Source organism: Pogoniulus pusillus, chromosome Z (assembly GCF_015220805.1).
Source record: "Pogoniulus pusillus isolate bPogPus1 chromosome Z, bPogPus1.pri, whole genome shotgun sequence".
Classification (NCBI taxonomy): Eukaryota; Metazoa; Chordata; class Aves; order Piciformes; family Lybiidae; genus Pogoniulus; species Pogoniulus pusillus.
Genome location: NC_087309.1, coordinates 37,965,135 through 37,983,594, shown reverse-complemented (window position 1 = coordinate 37,983,594; position 18,460 = coordinate 37,965,135).

Genomic DNA, 18,460 nt, shown 5'->3' with positions numbered 1-18,460 from the left:
GCAGAGTGGGCTGAAACTCTTTCTGCTCTATGGCAGAGATAACTTATATTACAGAGTCATTAAATCTTTACTCACAAGTATTATTAATTATTAATCACCCTCCTGGGCTGTGTCACAGCCTGTGCCCAATGTCCGGACTTCAGGGGCTCTGCCTGTAGACTTGGATGCTGGAATCTCACCGGCTTGAGGGGAAATGATAAATCTTCCCAGTCTCTGGGGTAGTAGGTTTTCTATGCTTTGTTCTCCTGGCGATGGATGGTCTCTGCCTGTGATGCTGCTGTCTCCTTCTGGATACTGCGTCCAGGGATCTCAGCTGGCAGGATCTCAGGAACAGGAGAAGAATATCCGTGCAGTCTCTGGCATGGTTCCTTCATGGGTTCAGGCCGTGTGTGTGTGTGTGTGCAGACAATCCAGAAGCCTGCTTCCTGGTTCTCTCAGCAGCAATGGCTTTTACCAGGCAATGATAAGCGGTGAGCATGTGAAGTGTGCTTGGCTGCTGGGAGTCTGAGCTCTGTAGGTAAAGCAAGACAGCTTGCAGATGTGCATATCTGGCTTAGGAGGCTATAGGCTCCCTTTATATATTATGTGCAGGCTTAAATGAGCTCTGCATCTAAGGTACACAGGCAGGTAAGCTGCGAATAGATCAAAGCATGAGGTCTGAGCCTCTGAACATCAGAGCTATGCAATGGCATCCGAGTGTGTGAGTATGAGCAGCTGAGTGCTTCAGGTGAAAGTCAGAGCTGTGTCTGATCCTTGCAGGTGGGTCAGAGAGCTGAGCTGCACTGCAAGCAGGGTCAGAGAGCTGAGCACGTGGTTCTCCTGTGCACCCCTCTTTATGGACTGTGGGCCGAGATTAATGGGCCCTTTGGCCACCAGAGTGACCAATCAGGCTGGCAGTCAGCCAAACTGTACCATAATAGGCAGAAGGCTCTTGCCTGGACTTCCCCAAATATGGGCATCACATGGATTTGCCCCAGGGAGACACGAGCTGGGTGTGTGTGGCTTACACAACTTGTTTACAACCAGGGGTCCTGCCATGCATAGGCATAAATAAGCCTCTTTTCAGGCCTACAGGCCCTCCACAAGAGACATCTCTTCCAATCTGGTTGATTCTATGATCATAGAATCATAGAATCAAAGAGGTTGGAAGAGACCTCCAAAATCATCTAGGCCAACCTATTCCCCAGCCCTATCCAGTCAACTAGACCATGGCACTAAGTGCTTCATCCAGGCTTTTCTTCAACACCTCCAAGGATGGTGCCTCCACCATCTCCCTGGGCAGCCCATTCCAATGGCAATCACTCTCTCTATGAAGAACTTCCTCCTAATATCCAGCCTATAGTTCCCCTGGCACAACTTGAGACTGTGTCCCCTTGTTCTCTTGCTGGTTGCCTGGGAGAAGAGGCCACCCTCCACCTGGCTACAATGTCCCTTCAGGTAGTTGTAGACAGCAATGAGATCTGCCCTGAGCCTCCTCTTCTCCAGACTGCACACCCCCAGCTCCCTCAGCCTCTCCTCATAGAGTTTATGTTCCAGGCCTCTCACCAGCTTTGGCTCTCTTGGCCACCTGGGCACACTGCTGCCTCATCTTCAGCCTACTATCTATCAGCACCCCCAGGTCCCTTTCCTCTTGGCTGCTGTCCCACTACTTCAGAAGAAAATTTCAACAGTCACGAGAAAATGTTTGACAGGTATATCATGAAGTGCACCAAAGGCAAATGTCAAGTTGCCATGTGAGGAAGAACAGCTCTATGCACCAATACATGATGGAAGATGACCAACTAGAAACTATCTTTGAGGAAAAGGAGGTTAAGTTCTTTTTGAACAGCAAGTTCAACACAAGCCAGTATCCTGTGCCTGAACTAGGGAACAAGGTAAAACACCTCCAGCAAGTGCAAGGAGGCAATGCTGAGCTTCTCAGTACAAGAAAGAGTTGGATATGTTGGATAGAGTCCAGAAATGGACCACAAATACAACTATATTACTGAAGAGAGTGTGAAAGATGGGACTGTTTGACCTGGAAGAGAGTCAGAGGAAACTTACCTATGTGTATAGATAAGTAGAGAAGACAGGTTTAGAGTATTCCTATTGGTGACCAACAAAAGGATAAGAGGCAACGGGCACCAGAGAAAACTTCACATAAGCAAAAGAATGGGGAAAAAAAATCACATTAAATTTCATCCATGCAGGATACATGGAGAGGATGTGAAGTCTCCATTTCTGGAGATATTCTAAATCCAGCCTTCTTGATCTCCCAAGGTTCCTTCCAGCCTTAGCTACTCTGTAGTTCAACGAATATCAGACTAAACTCACCTCCCAGATCACAAAAGAAATATTTCTTGGAGCACCAGAGTCTGAACAAAAGATGTAAAAATTGAAAATATTTGCAAAATTTAGATAAATCCTTACCTGAGCTCTAGGTATAGCCCAAAGATATTAATTTCCCACGAATTCCCACCTTCAGAATGAGTCCTATAACAAGATTCATAGATGATGGATCATAAAATCAGCATAGAACATATGATTATGTCCAGGTTCTTACACCACTGGGTCACCATCAAACTACATCCCTCACCACCACAGGTACTAGTATGCAGAAGGCAATAGATTGCTCAGCCCAGATTAAAAAAAAAAAGTGTAGAATTTTGATTATCTTTATATAATGGCACGTTTTCTGTGTTGGAAGTGTCAGCACAGTTCTCACAGGTCTTACAAAGATCAGAATGTGTTTTTATATTCAATCCGCAATTATCTTTAAAGCCGTTTTAGAGATTGCTGCCTGGTTTCTGTTCAAAAGCGAAGATATTCCACCACTAAATACAATTAGTTTTTGACAATATCAGGAAGGCAAAAATCTAGATGAGATTCTGGAATGGAAAAAAAAAAATGGAAAGGTGTTAGTGACAAGGTCTGGGTGACAGGTTGGACTTGATGATCCAACCTGGTTAATTCTGTTATATGAGAAGAAATTTTGATCATCGTGTAAAGCAGTGGTGTTTCTATCCTACAGATAAAAAAGCAGTAATAAAAATACTACATAAAAAAAAAAACAAACAAAAAAAATAAAATAAAACCAACCAAACATACAAAAACAAACAAAACAACAACAAAAAAAAACTGATGAGAATTTACTAAGTATACAAATACATCTCAGTCAGTTTGTGGCCATCCTTCATATGTTTGCCTTAGTAAACACAGAGAGAGTTCAGTATTTCATTAGGACAATAACTTGTGACAAGATAATGTCTAAGTGCTTATTCCAGCCACTTGGACCAGTAACAAACCCGGGACTGTGAGCCCATTGCCATATCCAAAAGCCATGAGATGTGAATCTTAATGGAAGGCATTAGAAGTGATAGGTACAGTGACAATACACATTTAACCTGACTTCCACTCACAAGGAAGGCAGAGCATGCAATTACCTCAGAAGAGTATGAGGCTGTTATTCTTTATGTGACAAATTGTAATAAAAGTTATATGTTGACCTATATTAAAATAAAATAGGCTGAAGCCAGAGCCCAAAAGAGTAACATGTTTTGCAACATTAATTTTGGAATGCCTATGCTAGCTTATGATTGCTGGAAGAACCCTAACAAATAGTTTGCACAGAAATACACAGAGATATCTTTCACCTTTAAATCTTTCAGTAGAAAATGGGATACAAATCTGAGAGACATATGATATTTGCAAAGACACTCCAGAATTTTTAGTAAAATCATGGTTAATCATAGAATCAACCAGGTTGGAAGAGACCTCCAAAATCACCTGTTCAACAGCTGTATATATCAAAATTAAATTTTAATTGATCAGTGTGAGAAAAAAATATGAATTTTGATTGTCAAATATGATACTAGTGACAAAGGCTGAAGGAAAATAATGAAAGCATCTGTAATCACTAACTAAACATATTTTCTTCATGTTTTAAGAGCTCTTAATAGAATCATGTCTTCTTCACAGTATCACAGTATCACACAGTATCACCAAGGTTGGAAGAGACCTCACAGATCATCAAGTCCAACCCTTTACCACAGAGCTCAAGGCTAGACCATGGCACCAAGTGCCACATCCAACCTTGCCATGAACTGCCCCAGGGACGGCGACTCCACCACCTCCCCGGGAAGCCCATTCCAGTGTCCAATGACTCTCTCAGTGAAGAACTTTCTCCTCACCTCCAGCCTAAATCTCCCCTGGCGCAGCCTGAGGCTGTGTCCTCTTGTTCTGGTGCTGGCCACCTGAGAGAAGAGAGCAACCTCCCCCTGGCCACAACCACCCTTCAGGTAGTTGTAGACAGCAATAAGGTCACCCCTGAGCCTCCTCTTCTCCAGGCTAAACAATCCAAGCTCCCTCAGCCTCTCCTCATAGGGCTGTGCTCGAGGCCTCTCACCAGCCTCGTCGCCCTTCTCTGGACACGCTCAAGCATCTCAGTGTCCTTCCTAAACTGGGGGGCCCAGAACTGAACACAGTACTCAAGGTGTGGCCTAACCAGTGCAGAGTACAGGGGCAGAATGACCTCCTTGCTCCTGCTGACCACACCATTCCTGATGCAGGCCAGGATGCCACTGGCTCTCTTGGCCACCTGGGCACACTGCTGGCTCATATTCAGGTGGGTATCAATCAGTACCCCCAGATCCCTCTCTGTCTGGCTGCTCTCCAGCCACTCCGACCCCAGCCTGTATCTCTGCATGGGGTTGTTGTGGCCAAAGTGCAGCACCCTGCACTTGGAGCTATTGAACACCATCCCATTGGGCTCTGCCCATCTGTCCAGGTGGTCAAGGTCCTGCTGCAGAGCCCTTCTGACCTCCAACCCAGCCACATCTGCCCCCAGCTTAGTGTCATCTGCAAACTTGCTGATGACTGACTCGATGCCCTCATCCAGATCATCTATGAAGATGTTAAAGAGGATGGGGCCTAGCACTGATCCCTGAGGGACACCACTAGTGACAGCCTCCAGCTGGATGTGGCGCCATTCACCACCACTCTCTGGGTCCGGCCCTCCAGCCAGTGCCTAACCCAGAACAGAGTGTTGCCATCCAAGCCGTGGGCAAACAGCTTAGCCAGCAGTTTGCTGTGGGGGACAGTGTCAAAGGCCTTGCTGAAGTCCAGATAGAGCACATCCACAGCCTCCCCACATCCACCAAGCGGGTCACCTGATCATAGAAGGAGATCAGGTTGGAGAGGCAGGATCTGCCCTTCCTAAACCCATGCTGGCTGCACCTGAGCTCTTTGCCATCCCTTAGGTGCAGTCTTATCACTCCCAAGATAACCTGCTCCATCAGTTTCCCTGGCACTGAGGTCAGGCTGACAGGTCTGTAGTTCCCAGGTTCCTCCATCTGACCCTTCTTGTGGATGGGGACCACGTTGGCCATTTTCCAGTCTCCTGGGACCTCTCCGGTGAGCCAGGACTGCTGGAAAATGATGGAGAGCGGCTTGGCCAGCTCAGCTGCCAGCTCTCTCAGCACCCTGGGATGGATCCCATCTGGTCCCATGGACTTGTGGGTGTCCAGGTGGCTCAGCAGGTCCTGAACTAATTCTTCATGAATTTCCAGGGGAACACACTGCTCCCCGACTCCATCCCCCAGTTCAAGAGGCCACTTGCCCTGAACTCCTCCCTCCTTACTGTTGAAAACTGAGGCAAAGAAGGCATTCAGGACCTCAGCCTTTTCTTCATCATCAGTTATAGTATTCCCCTCCTGGTCCAGTAAGCAGTGGAGGCTCTTCTTGCCCTTCCTTTTAGCATTGATAAATTTATAAAAGTGCTTTTTGTTATCTTTCATGGAAGTGGCAGCCTAAGTTCTAGCTGGGCCTTAGCCTCTCTAATTTTTCTCCTGCATAGTCTGGCTACCTCCTTAGACATCAGGAGAAGCCTTCCCCTCCTTCCAAAGGAGATACACCCTCTTTTTCTCCCCCAATTCCTTTAGGAGCTGTTTGCTCATCCAGGCTGGTCGCCTTCCCTGCCGGCTCATCTTTCGGCACATGGGAACTGCCAGCTCCTGTGCTTTCAAGAGCTCCTGTTTAAAGTAGGTCCAACTATCCTGGACCCCTTTGTTCTCAAGGACTGCTGCCCAGGGGACTTTGGAAATAAGTTTCTTAAGCAAATTGAAGTTCTTGATGTTTTGAGAGTTCTTAATAGAATTATAGAATAATTTGGGCTGGAAAAGACCTTTAGAATCATTGAGTCCAACCATTAACTCAACACTACCAAGTCTGCTGCTAAACCATGATCCTCAGCACCACATATACACAACTTTCATATACCTCCAAGGATGATGGTTTAACCATTTCTCCCAGTAGCCTGTGCATGAGTTGTTTTAAGACAATCAAAGTTCTTGCTATAGAGTGAAAAACAAAGATCATCCTTGAAATGCTGAAGCACTTTGGTAAGATACACAAAAACATTTACTTCACAGATGTAAAGCTGGAACACCTGAGACAGGAACATGTGCATCCTTGGTTCATACGCTCAAATATTGACCAAGAGTGGAAAGAATCAATTTGACACAAAGTAAATGTTTGATAACTCTGATAACTCTGGTAATATTTTGATACTATGACTCTGATTAAGAGTAAATTTTAATAGGAAATGAGCTTTCAAAAAGCCCTAGATTAAAATAGCAGAGTAAAAATGTAAACTTAAACCAAGAGAATTATTGGGAATTATCTGTCAAGAAGGGAGGATGTTACAAATGTGCTATGCAATAACAGCAATACCTATTTAATGGAATAAAAGACCTATATAATGAATTTGCAGATTGTACAAGGCTGGCAAGGGTTACTAGCATCTCTCAAGATGACTTTACAGTTAAAAATGATCTTGACAAACTGGAGGCATAGTCTTGAGAAGTGTGCCCATTTTCAATGGTAGCAACAGCAAGATGTTACACTTAGAGCAAAAAAAAATAAATCAGTTGTATAACCTTGGAAGCATTTTGTGGACAAAATAAATGGGATGAATGGATTAGACTTTTTATGATTCAAAATCAATCTTAAAACAGGAATATTTTCCATTTGAAAGAGGTGCTGACCTAGGAATTGTGAACTGTATAAAAAAAAACCCCCATGGTTTCTGATATAATACTTTTTTTTCCTGTTATGTGGGGCAAGACTTTAGGTCGATTATGATGTCTTTTTAGAGGAAATTAACTATTTACATAAAGTTGAGAAAACACGACTGAAAATAGCAAAGGTGTAGAAAATATGCCCTGTGAAGCCATATATCATGAATAAAAACTGGTTTATTTAAAGAGTAGAAAAGTGAAGGCCATGTGAAAAATGTTTTCAAATTCATAAGCTATTTCTATGAGGGAAAAGGAGTACTCTTTTCCAAGTAAATAGGATAAGAAGTCACAGGCTTGTACTGCAGGCAGGGTACATTAACCATGGTAAACATCAGAATAAATTAGGAGGTTACAAAGATCTTACAGAAAGTTTAGACAAGCCTGTACCAGAAATTACAAGGTCAGCTGACTCTCTCAGGAGACCTAAGCTGCCTGGGGATCCCCCCAGCCCTATGACCCACTTACAAGACATGTAAAAAGCAAAAGAAAGAATTTTTTTTTAATTAAAAAATTTATTGTGACTTTGTGACTTTAACTTTCATGTGTCAGCTTCACTAGAAGACTCTATAGCTAATGATCACATCAAACTTTTCTTAATCACAGTTTATCTAATAATATGCTGCATTAAGCACTCTGCAGTGAAGTGAAGGTTACATCATGTTACTTTCCACGATCCCATGGAAACCATAAACCAATGGCTGAGTTGAAAACGACCTATATAAGGGTACAAACTCAAAACTTCAGCCTATAATTAGTATTATGAAATTCCAGGAACACATCAGCGAAACATGGGTCACCATCTGCTGACATTTTGGCAAAAAAAAGGGAGAATAGGAAACTGAATGCCTGCCTAATTAGAAACTGATGTCAGAATCACCAACTTCTGCAGTTAAATGCTATGATAGGAAAGGTAGCACGAAAGCCCATACTATGCTGAGTTCACAGAGACTGATATACACATTCAGAGTGGGAAACAAGGGTTTTAAGCATGCAACACTACCATAAAAATACCTCCATAATCCCTGGAAATATCAATTTCAGACTTGATTCAAAACCTACCTTTTTCATTGTTCTGTATTGAAAAGTATCCCTATTGGAGCAGGGACAGTTCATGAAGCAGTCTTATAAAAGAATAATTCTGACATTAATATTTAAAAATTCAAATGTGATTGCAAAAGGGTGAGGAAAAGTATGTGAAACAAAAAAACTGTGGCCTCTGTTACGCAAGCACGGAGAACTATGGTATAGATGACCTTCTCTGGATGAAGATGGTCTTTCAAGGTGCCTTCCAGCCACTGACATTTTGTGATACTGTGATTCTGTGAACTCTTTCCTAAAGGACTTTATTACTAAGCTTTATTATGTTTATAAATAAAAATGTTATGAAACTTGAAAACTTAGCCAACAACCATTATAATCTTTCCCATAGTAGACCAAGAATGTCAGAACCGATAGATAAAAGGCACATGAAACCTTAGAACCTCCATGATCTGAGTGTTCTTGTGTGTGATTAACAGGGATGGTAAGCAGTTCTGCTCAGGTGCAAAACATCAACTGTAGGATCACAGAACATGTCCAGATGGACAACATTCCAGCATCTTTGGTATTCACCTATCACCATTCTATCCAAGTTTGCCCCAATAGGAGGTAGACACTCAGTACTGACTGTGCTCCTGCTCTTCCATAGGAAATTCCAACTTCTTGTTTATGATCAGTCTTGTTCAACACTGTCCTATGGGTTAGGTTTGGCTGTAAAGATGAATTTATCTAAATTGCACCTTGAAAAAATGCAGCTTGAGTTAGAAATAATCCTTTTAATGAAGCTTTGAAATGCTTAATGAAATGCCATCCAAATCTATACTCTTTAATATTTAATAACAATATTAAATACTACATTTACACATCAGAGGACTCCACAAGAGTGCCTTAATGCAGAAGATGAATTCAGAAGGTTTGCATCCCAGATTAATGCACCAAAGTTACCAGAGATTCAGTAATTCTTCAGACAAAAGAGATTTGAAATGAATGCTGAGGAAAATCTGAAATGTTTTAGAATTAGCAATTAAACAATATTCGTTATTAAACAAACTTGACTGATCATAAATATAAAGATTATAGATTAACCTCAGAATTGAAGGGAAAAAAGAGAAACAAAAACCAACAAATAAGCAAGCAAAGAAAATCCACCACTGAAACACAACAGGTGTTAACAGACATCTAAACTTCACAAAGTTAAGACTTTTTTATTTTATCAAAACAGTGGAAAGCTTCGTAAGAAAGTAAAGGTAAGAAAGGTAAAATCAAATTTTGTTCACTTTTAGAAAATTTACCTCCAGGTCCCTTCTACATAACTTCAAACAAACATCTTTTTTAGCACATTGTCCTGGAGTCCTGTACCCCTAAATTCCTCTCCTGCCCGGACTTCGGGGGGAAAGGGGAAAAGCCGCCTGGTTTCCCCCCCCCCCCCCCACCTGCCCTGCAGCCGTGAAGGGGGGAGGACTGCCCCATGAGTTCCCGCGCTGGAGCCAGGCTGGGATTGGCCGTGCGCTTTCGCGCCTAAGGTGTGGTAACTCTGCCCTTTGTCTAGCGAAGGTTATAAATATTGGGGGTCTTCCCGCCTTTGAGGTTCCCGCTTTGGATTTTGCCTGTGCCTGGACGTATGTGTCTGCCTGAGCTCACACACTCCCCTGTGCCTGGACTGCAGAGACCTTCAGGAATTCGCTTTCCTACTGACACCTTTGTGTGCCTAACGACCCTTAACGATTCACCTGCAGCTACTGGAGGAGGAACACAGACCGCACGAGTCAGCCTGAGTTATTTGGCTTAGCTTAATTTAGTAAGAAACCACTGTTAATTAATAGCCGACACCTTTTCCAACTTCTGACTTCCAATATGGTCAGATTATTGATGGTATCCTTGTAGGTTAACTCTCATGCAACTGAATCTGCTTATCAAGCTAAATTAATCTTTGTATATATAGTTGTGGGGGCGGGTTTTTGGGAAAATAAAAAAATATCTATTTTTTATAAATTCCCGACTCGGCCACAAATTAATTCCTGCCCTCCGCAACACACATTCAGATTGGGTTGGTCACAACTTTTTGATAGGTGTGAAAATATATATAAGTTGGTAAAATAGTCTTATGAAAAGGCAAAAGAACACATAATAGTTCTATAGCAGTTACTATACAACGTAACTCAGTTACAGGTTTTTCTGCTTTCTATGTGCCATTGCAAATGTGCTGGATCTGAGAAAATTTGCACTGCCTTTTATGTTTAACGAACACATATCATATAAATGGAATTACAGCTATATGATAATCACAACATTGTGCATAACCTAGGAAGGCATAATGTAATCTATTTTAGTAGAATTACATCATTGTGAAAAGTGGAATGGAATTTCACAGTTGTTTTGTCTCAAGAATCCATTCTTTAGGTGTTAGGATTTGTTTCAATTAGAATATACTCAGATTAGCATTTCAAGAAAAGTCTAGATTAAAATTAATTTGCATTTAGATGTCTACAAAGTTATTAAAAGATTTTTGAACCATTCTGCAAGGTATATGGAAAAAATAAGACACAGTAAATCTCCATAGATCCAATACAGTGCAAAAGCATTACAGAAGAACATGCCTTGCAAGATCTTAATAATTTTCAACAGTCCTAAACTTACAGTAATAGAATGACAGCATAATAATAGAAAATGACCAAGCAAACTCTATGGTCTTCCCTAAAATAAGAAAGCATACAGACTATAGTACAGAAGTCTTGCAAAAGTGATTTAATATTCTCACATCAAATTCTTAGAGAAGATCCTCCCTGCCTCTTTTTCACACAGAATCAGTGGATTACTTAACAGAAAAGGTCAGTCATTAACTCTATCAGTCCTTCTCAAAGCATATAAATGACTTTTGGGACTCAAAGACATATTTCAAACTATGATTTCTTGAGTTTTGATGTTGTGAATATGCCATTCTGCACTGTAACATTTAACACAAAATCCTAATTTTACATTGAGCAGACCTTTCAAAATAATTAGAGAGACCAATTTGAAAACATAATAAATAAAATGGTGGCTTCAGTCTACTGTGAAATCACTGCATCTGCGTCTCATTTGTGCGTATTTAGATATATGATAAATTTGGGATATGTTCAATCTGAACAGTTTTATCAATCCTAAAGAAAAAATATCATTCAGGTAAGTGGAAATTCTTTGGAAACTCAGGTTAGCAGTTTACCTGGTCATTAGTTATTTTTCTCTTATTACTTTTTCACCCTACTGTTGATTTATCTAGTCAAAAGTCTTAGTTATCTAAAAAAACCTACTATTCTAGGTTACAGTGAAGGCCTAGAAAATTAGCTCTCTCAAGATTTCTGAAATCTATGTATTTTAACACAAATTGCAAAAACGAAACATGACAAAACAAACCAACCAAGCAAACAAACAAAACCAGCAAAAAGCCCACAACCAACCAACATTAACAAACCACAAAAAAATCCCAAAATCAAAACAACACCCCCCCACCAAAAAAAAACCAACCAAACAAACAAAAAAAACCAAATTCCTAAGTATTTTTAAAATTAATCTTTTGGGGATTTTTTTTTTTTCCTGAGAACATCTGTAAAAAGTTTAATTCCATGAAAATTTTCATGGAAGAAAAAAAAGCCAACCACGTTGCAGAAGCATCACTTAGAAATCATTCTTTATTCTTTTTTATTTGTTAGTACTGGTACAAGCCACTTCTGGGCAAAATCATCAGTCCAAAACCAGAAAATCCTGACTCCCTTTAAAAATAAAGATTATTGAAGCATTCAGCAAATAGTCACAGAATTTAATAAGTAGTACCAGTAACGCAGTTAAAGTTTCGCAAGGAAATCAAGTAGGATGAAATTTACATATTTCCCTTATTCAAGATAAAGAACTCTAATGTAAGACCTCTATTACAGGGAGATTTTGAAAACAATATTGTACAGCAGTTGTTGCAGTCAATAAATCCTACATCTGCAGATTCACACTTGCATCTTGTTTTTACCTACACACTGAACAAAGGAAAGGTTGTATTGAAATTCTGAGATTTCTTGTAACAGCTCTTACATTTGAGAGTAAAACTAATGTTGATTACTGGATTTCTGAACTATTTATTTTGCTTCGTTGTGTCAGCTGGAAGTATTAAGATCCAGGTTAAATACATCAGTTACCAAGTGAATAATACCTATGGACATGTAGAGTTTTAATTGTTGCATTGTTCCATTGTTACTTTTATTTTACCACAGTACTCTTACTTTTTAATAGTCAAGAGCACAGCATGATAGCATGTACTTTGTGTATATCCAAATTTTAGCTAAAAGTAAAGTCTGTGATTCTAATTCTATACAACTGCATACTGACAGCACACTACTCAAAAACGGTGAGAGATCATGTATATATATATATGTATGTATGTATTCTATACTCCTCAGTTTAAAGCAATGTTGGGGGAAAAAAAGTCATTAGAGTACTGCATTTGTACCACGGAAGAATTTGATAAATAGTGCTATCATTCTAAGTAGAATTTTATGTTCAAAATAAAGAATAAAGAAAATTATGGGGGGGGGGGGGTGAGGGGGGGGGGTGGAAAGGTGGCAAATTGGAAATAGAACCAGGAGCTCTGTTTCACGGATTGTTGATGATCGCTTTTCTATTTTATGTCTCAGGTTTAAATTTCCCTGTGGCAGCAATTTAAATCTTTTTTTTTCTTTCCTGAGGCTGCTTAAAAATTTAATTTAGCTCAAGCACGGTGTCTATGTTTTATAATAGGAATATAGAAAACTCTTCTAATTTGGGGGCTGACCCTTTTAACAGATTATAGAAATTTAAACATAATTAATCAGCTTTATTCATAGAGTTACATGGGCTTTCCACAATTTACTCATGTAAATTTCTTTGCTTGAGTTACAGTAGACTACATTAGAGAAGGGTATTTGAAGGCAGATATTCACAAGTCACACATTCATGTGGTGCAGATACAGTGAAGAATCATTTGCATTCACATCCACATGAACACAAACACACATACATAAATCCAATAAATCTACATCTCTTCAGAAGTTTCACCAGTCTTCCTCAACTCACACTAGCTCATTCACAGTCAAATTCCTGTACTTCTCCTTTTTTTTTCCCCTGTACTTTTTAGCTAATGATTGGAAATGGATTCTCACTTCAGAAATTACCACATGGTACAGTCTTTTCATCTTTCTCTCCTGGGTTAAGAGTATCACAGTGCTCAAAAATAAATGGTACTAGATCAGATATGAGGAGCACAGTTGTTTGTTAGAGTTGCTGAGAGCTGAGGGCAAATTCCAAATTTTAGAAGAAAAATCCTTAATTACATGCATTGCTGTTTTCTTTGTGAGTTACAGCTAAAGAATATTCTAAGTGGCTTTGACTAATAGGAAGGATAGCATCATCTTTTTGTAACTGAGAGTTCAACACAGCAGACATTAAGACTGCATTTCTCAGAACTTGCATCCTACCAGCAGATGAAGTTTTTAAAAGGAAAAAAAAAAAAAAAAAGTGCTACTTGATCCGTTTCTGGCATATCCACAAATCTACAGCTGCACAGAGTTTAGGCAGTGTCAACAGCAGTGATGTTCCCCTTAGCTTTTATCATACCTTTACACACTTCTTTAATTTCTCTGCAATGAATCACTCTCTTGATTCTGGGAAAGTGTAGATATTTATACATGTGCATTGTTATGCCCAAAAATACCACCCAAGGCCAGATAATAAACCCAAAAGTGGACTTCATGTTACCTTCCAGACCTACCAAAGAAGGTTATGATGAATGGCACCTCGGTGGGCTTCCAACTCTCCACGTTTCATGGTTGTCCAGCAGCAGGTGTGGTTGGGAGGATTTCTGTCATCTCTTCCCACCTCTTTCTCACTGTTTTCTAAGGCACATTCTGGGCTTTTTTATGTGCTCTTGCCCAGCTGAGAAAGAGTGGTCTTCTTTTTCATATAGGTGTCTTTTAACATATAAATAAATGATATTTAAAAGATTAAAGAGGCCAAAGAAGAAAAAAAGCTTTATTAAAACTGAAAAGAGCCTAAGAAGAGACTTTGGCTGCTGTTCATTGTACTTTTTGAGGTCACCGAAGAGAAATCAGCTGAAATTATCTGAATAAAAAAGAATACCCTGGAAATATTGTTCAAAGGTTATGGGTGAATAAAAGATCACAGTAAAATTAGAAATTACTGCTAAGAGAAATAAGAGAAGTCAAGGGGATAATTAACTAAGAATGATTTCAGAGTAAAAGGACATTGCTCAGTTAGCTAAAGTTCCATCTATTATTAAAGAACACAGTTAAATCTGTGTGATAGTATTGACGTTGTTTTGTTTATAAGTTGATTGCAAAATTCTTTGATATCCTACACAGGGCCAGCTATGACACTTAAGGGTTTTTCTGTTCCTGATGCTCCAATCACAGTCTGTGGAATGCAGTAAGAAAAAAAAAAGTTAGATAGTGGAAAAAAAAATTGGTGAACATAAGGTGAAAAGAGCATTTTCACAATATCATACCTACAGACACCAAATCCATCTTTCTGCATGAAAATCTCTTATTCTGGTAGGAAAAGAAAGCACCAACAAAATTGAAGCTATCTGTATCGTGATCCATCTCCACAACCCCACAGGGAATAGAAGCATCTGAATTCAAATCCAGTCAATTTAAGCTTGCATTAATTACCTTGTCCTGCTCTGTCTCTCTGTGGGGAAGGTCAGAACAAATGACAGATGAGAAAAAATCCCAGGTCAACATGGTTGGTCACTGTAACCTGACACATGACAGGGATGGCCGTGGTATGTCAAGGCCTGCAAACCTTTACTCATTCATTCACACCTGTCAGTTTAGAAGACAGACAGCATTTTGTTATCCATTTTACTTTTCTTCAGTGAATATTTCCCCATAAATAGAAAGATGAAAAACAATTGGTAAATGGCTCTTTTCCGGTACGCCCAAGGTAAGTATACAGGATCCAAAAGTCTTAGTAAAAAATCAATACATTAAATTACATGACAGGGAAATAAAATAAAATAAAACAAAATAAAGTAAACCAAAATAAAATTTTAAAAAATAAAATTTAAAAAAAATAAAGTAAAATAAATCATAATAAAATGCATAATAAAATTCTAAGGTACAATAAAAAATAAAATAATGAAATACAATGTAATAAAATAGCACAATACAATAATAAAATAGCAGGATATACAAGCATTCAGCCTGACATACCTTTCAGGGAAAGATACTTTGACCAATTCTCAGAATCTGCTCCTAATAGATTCATTGTCTGTTAACATCTACAGAAAGAATACACAATAAATATACATTTCAATGTAAGCTGATTAGCTTTCAGCTTCACTAAAGCTGCCCTTAATGACTTAACATTGACATCATCTTTTATCCACCTCTCCTCCTTTTAGGAAAATATTTAAGAACTTTTTTTCAGTTCAGTTAGATATTAGCATGAAAGAGAAGCTTTATAAAACCAGCACCAAAAATAGGCATCATGCAACAGATTGCAGGTTCCTACAGGATAACTAAGGATATATGTACACATAGATCCAAGAGTTATAATCATAAAAAGAGCAAAAAGGATTGGGAGTTAGTTAGTGATTTCATTATTTAAATGGAATATAAACCCAGATGTCATATAGCCTTAACTCTGCTGTAAGCCTACTTCAACCTTGAAACCAATTTGGAGATGTCATAGGTTGCAAAAGTCCTTCAAGATCATCAGGTCCAACTGTTAAGCCATCACTATCAAGTCCATTATGGAACCATTTCTCTTGACACTACATATGTGGATTTTGAATCCCTCCAGGAATGAGGCCTCCACTACTGAAGAACAAAGTTTTTGTTCTGAAAGCTAAACATTTTAGAGAAACGTTGTATTGTTATTGTACAAGTCTGTTATCGATGTCTATATATCTAGCACAGGTTGCAATGATGACATGACAGACTATTTGCTTTTTTCTTTTTTTTTTTTTCAAGGTTATGTATTCAGTGTAATTCCAAACAAGTTGCAGATAGCTAAACTCCTAAGTATTTTGTTTTTTCCTAAGCATTTGGCGAGAATATAGAATTAGAGAATAATAGACTGGTCTGGATTGGAAAGAATCTTTAAAGGTCATCTAGACCAAACCCCTTTGCAGTCAGCAAAGGCATCCTTAACTAGATCAGGTTGCCCAGAGCCCTGTCAAGACTTGTCTTTAATATGTCCAGGGCTGATGCCTCAGCTGCAGCCCTGGGTAACCTGTTCCAGCATTCCTCTACCCTCATGGTAATGCACTTGTTCCTAACATCCAATCTAAATTACAGAATCATAGAATCAAATAGGTTGGAAGAGACCTCCAAGATCAACCAATCCAACCTGTCACCCAGCCCTATCCAGTCAGCACTGGAAGTGATAACACTGCACAGTAAACACTCCTGATTTCATTATGTCTATTTTTAAATAAATACACACAATCATGTTATACTTTTATACTGAGATTCTGAGATTCTAAAATATTCAAATGAAAAAAAAAAAACCTGCTGGCACTGGACAGAAAATATTTTTTTACAGTTTCTATTATATGTATTGTTATTGCATTTAAATTCTGAGAGTCAAGGGGAAAAAGTGTCCTGCATATTTGTGAGAGTTCTTATTGGCATTAATAATTTTCTTCTTGGCATCTGAATTGAACAAAGTTTGGGGTTTTGTTTGTTTGTTTGGTTGGTTGGTTTTTAATGCTCTTTAAACCATCCTGCTCTGACAGAAGGACTTGATGGTCTTTGAAGGTCTTTTCGAGCCCCCAGCATCCTGTGGCTCTGTAATTCTGTGAAGTTTCTTCCTGTTGCAGAACATAACATACTCTGCACCATAACATCAGTGCAGCTACAATTTGATGGTACATTGTGCAGATACCTAAAAGATGTGCAAGTCTGTGTTTTAATTCTGCAATGCAAGTGAGGCTTTTTCCTGTGGAAGAACAGACTATGTGAAGCAAGTTGCCAGATCAGGCTCTGTATCATTCACACTTCACAGGGCCTGTGAATCTTGTGAGAGCTTTTGCCAGCAGCTCTCCATACACATGGAGTTTCCTTGTAAACTCTTCCTTTTAGCACCTGAGTCACACCTTCCCCTTCCTTCAGTCCTGGCTTTGTCATCACCATTAGGGATACTGCTTGCTGATTTTTCTGTTCTGAACTTCATAGCAGCTTTGGGATTATCATGGTATAATCCAGCACAAAAAGTGAACAGATTGAAGACAGAATCCCACACATATGTCACATAGCAGAGTCTTCTGACTCAGCACGGCAGGAGCACTCCTATACCATACAGAAATTACAATTTTCTTACATTATCTAGATAGCTGAGACAAGATAAAATTGAGCCACAATTCCATAGTCGTCCAGACTGTAAAATAAATTCCTACCTGCATCATGACATGTAGCTCCACCTTGAGAAAATCATCACTTCATCTAAGGAGCTGCAGTTGCTAGCAGTTCCATGACAGCAGGACCTCAGAGCCTTTTGCCAGAAGTGGACTTTCCTCAAGTAGTTTTCAAATACACCAAGCACCTTCATATTCTGTAATTCCTCTTAAAGAATATCTGGGAATTTTATTCAAACAATTGATAACTACACCGAAATAACAGACATAAAAAATAAATCTGACTAATAAAACCTTTAGCAGATTTCCAGGTCTAGAGATTAAATTGTCCTGGAGTCCTGTATACCCCTGAATTCCTCTCCCTCTGTGGTTTGAATGGGAGAGATAAAAAGGCACGAACAGACATGTTTCCCCCCCCCCCCCCCCCCCGCCCTGCCCTGCAGGCGTGAAGGGGGAGAGCAAGGGGCCCTTCTGAATCAAGGGGTGCCTGTGCAGTGCCCGCGCTGGAATCGGGCTGGGATTAGCTGTGGTCTTCGCACCTAGGCAGTGGTAACTCTCCTCTTTGTCTGGGGAGGGTATAAATATTGGGGGACTTCCCACCTTTGGGGTTCCCGCCTTAGAGATTGTGCCTGCCTGAAACTTCTCGCCCCCCCACTCGCCTGGCCTGGATACAGAAAGAGCACAGCGCTCCAAAGCACTGCTTCACCCATTAACACCTTTTGTGTAGACCTTAACGACTCTTAACGACTCTTCTGCTGCGTCAGAAGGGAGGCTAGCGTCACTCCACCCTTTCAGCCAGCGTGACTGGGAGTTATTTTGGCTCAGCTTTACTGTTAAGGAAAAACGCTATAAAATAATAGCTAAAGCCTTTTCCAACTTCTGACTTCCAAAATAGTCAAATTATTCTATGGTATCCTGTAGATCTTCTCAAACGAGCTGAATCTGATAATTAAAACTACATTAATTCATGTGTATAGTTTTGGGGGTG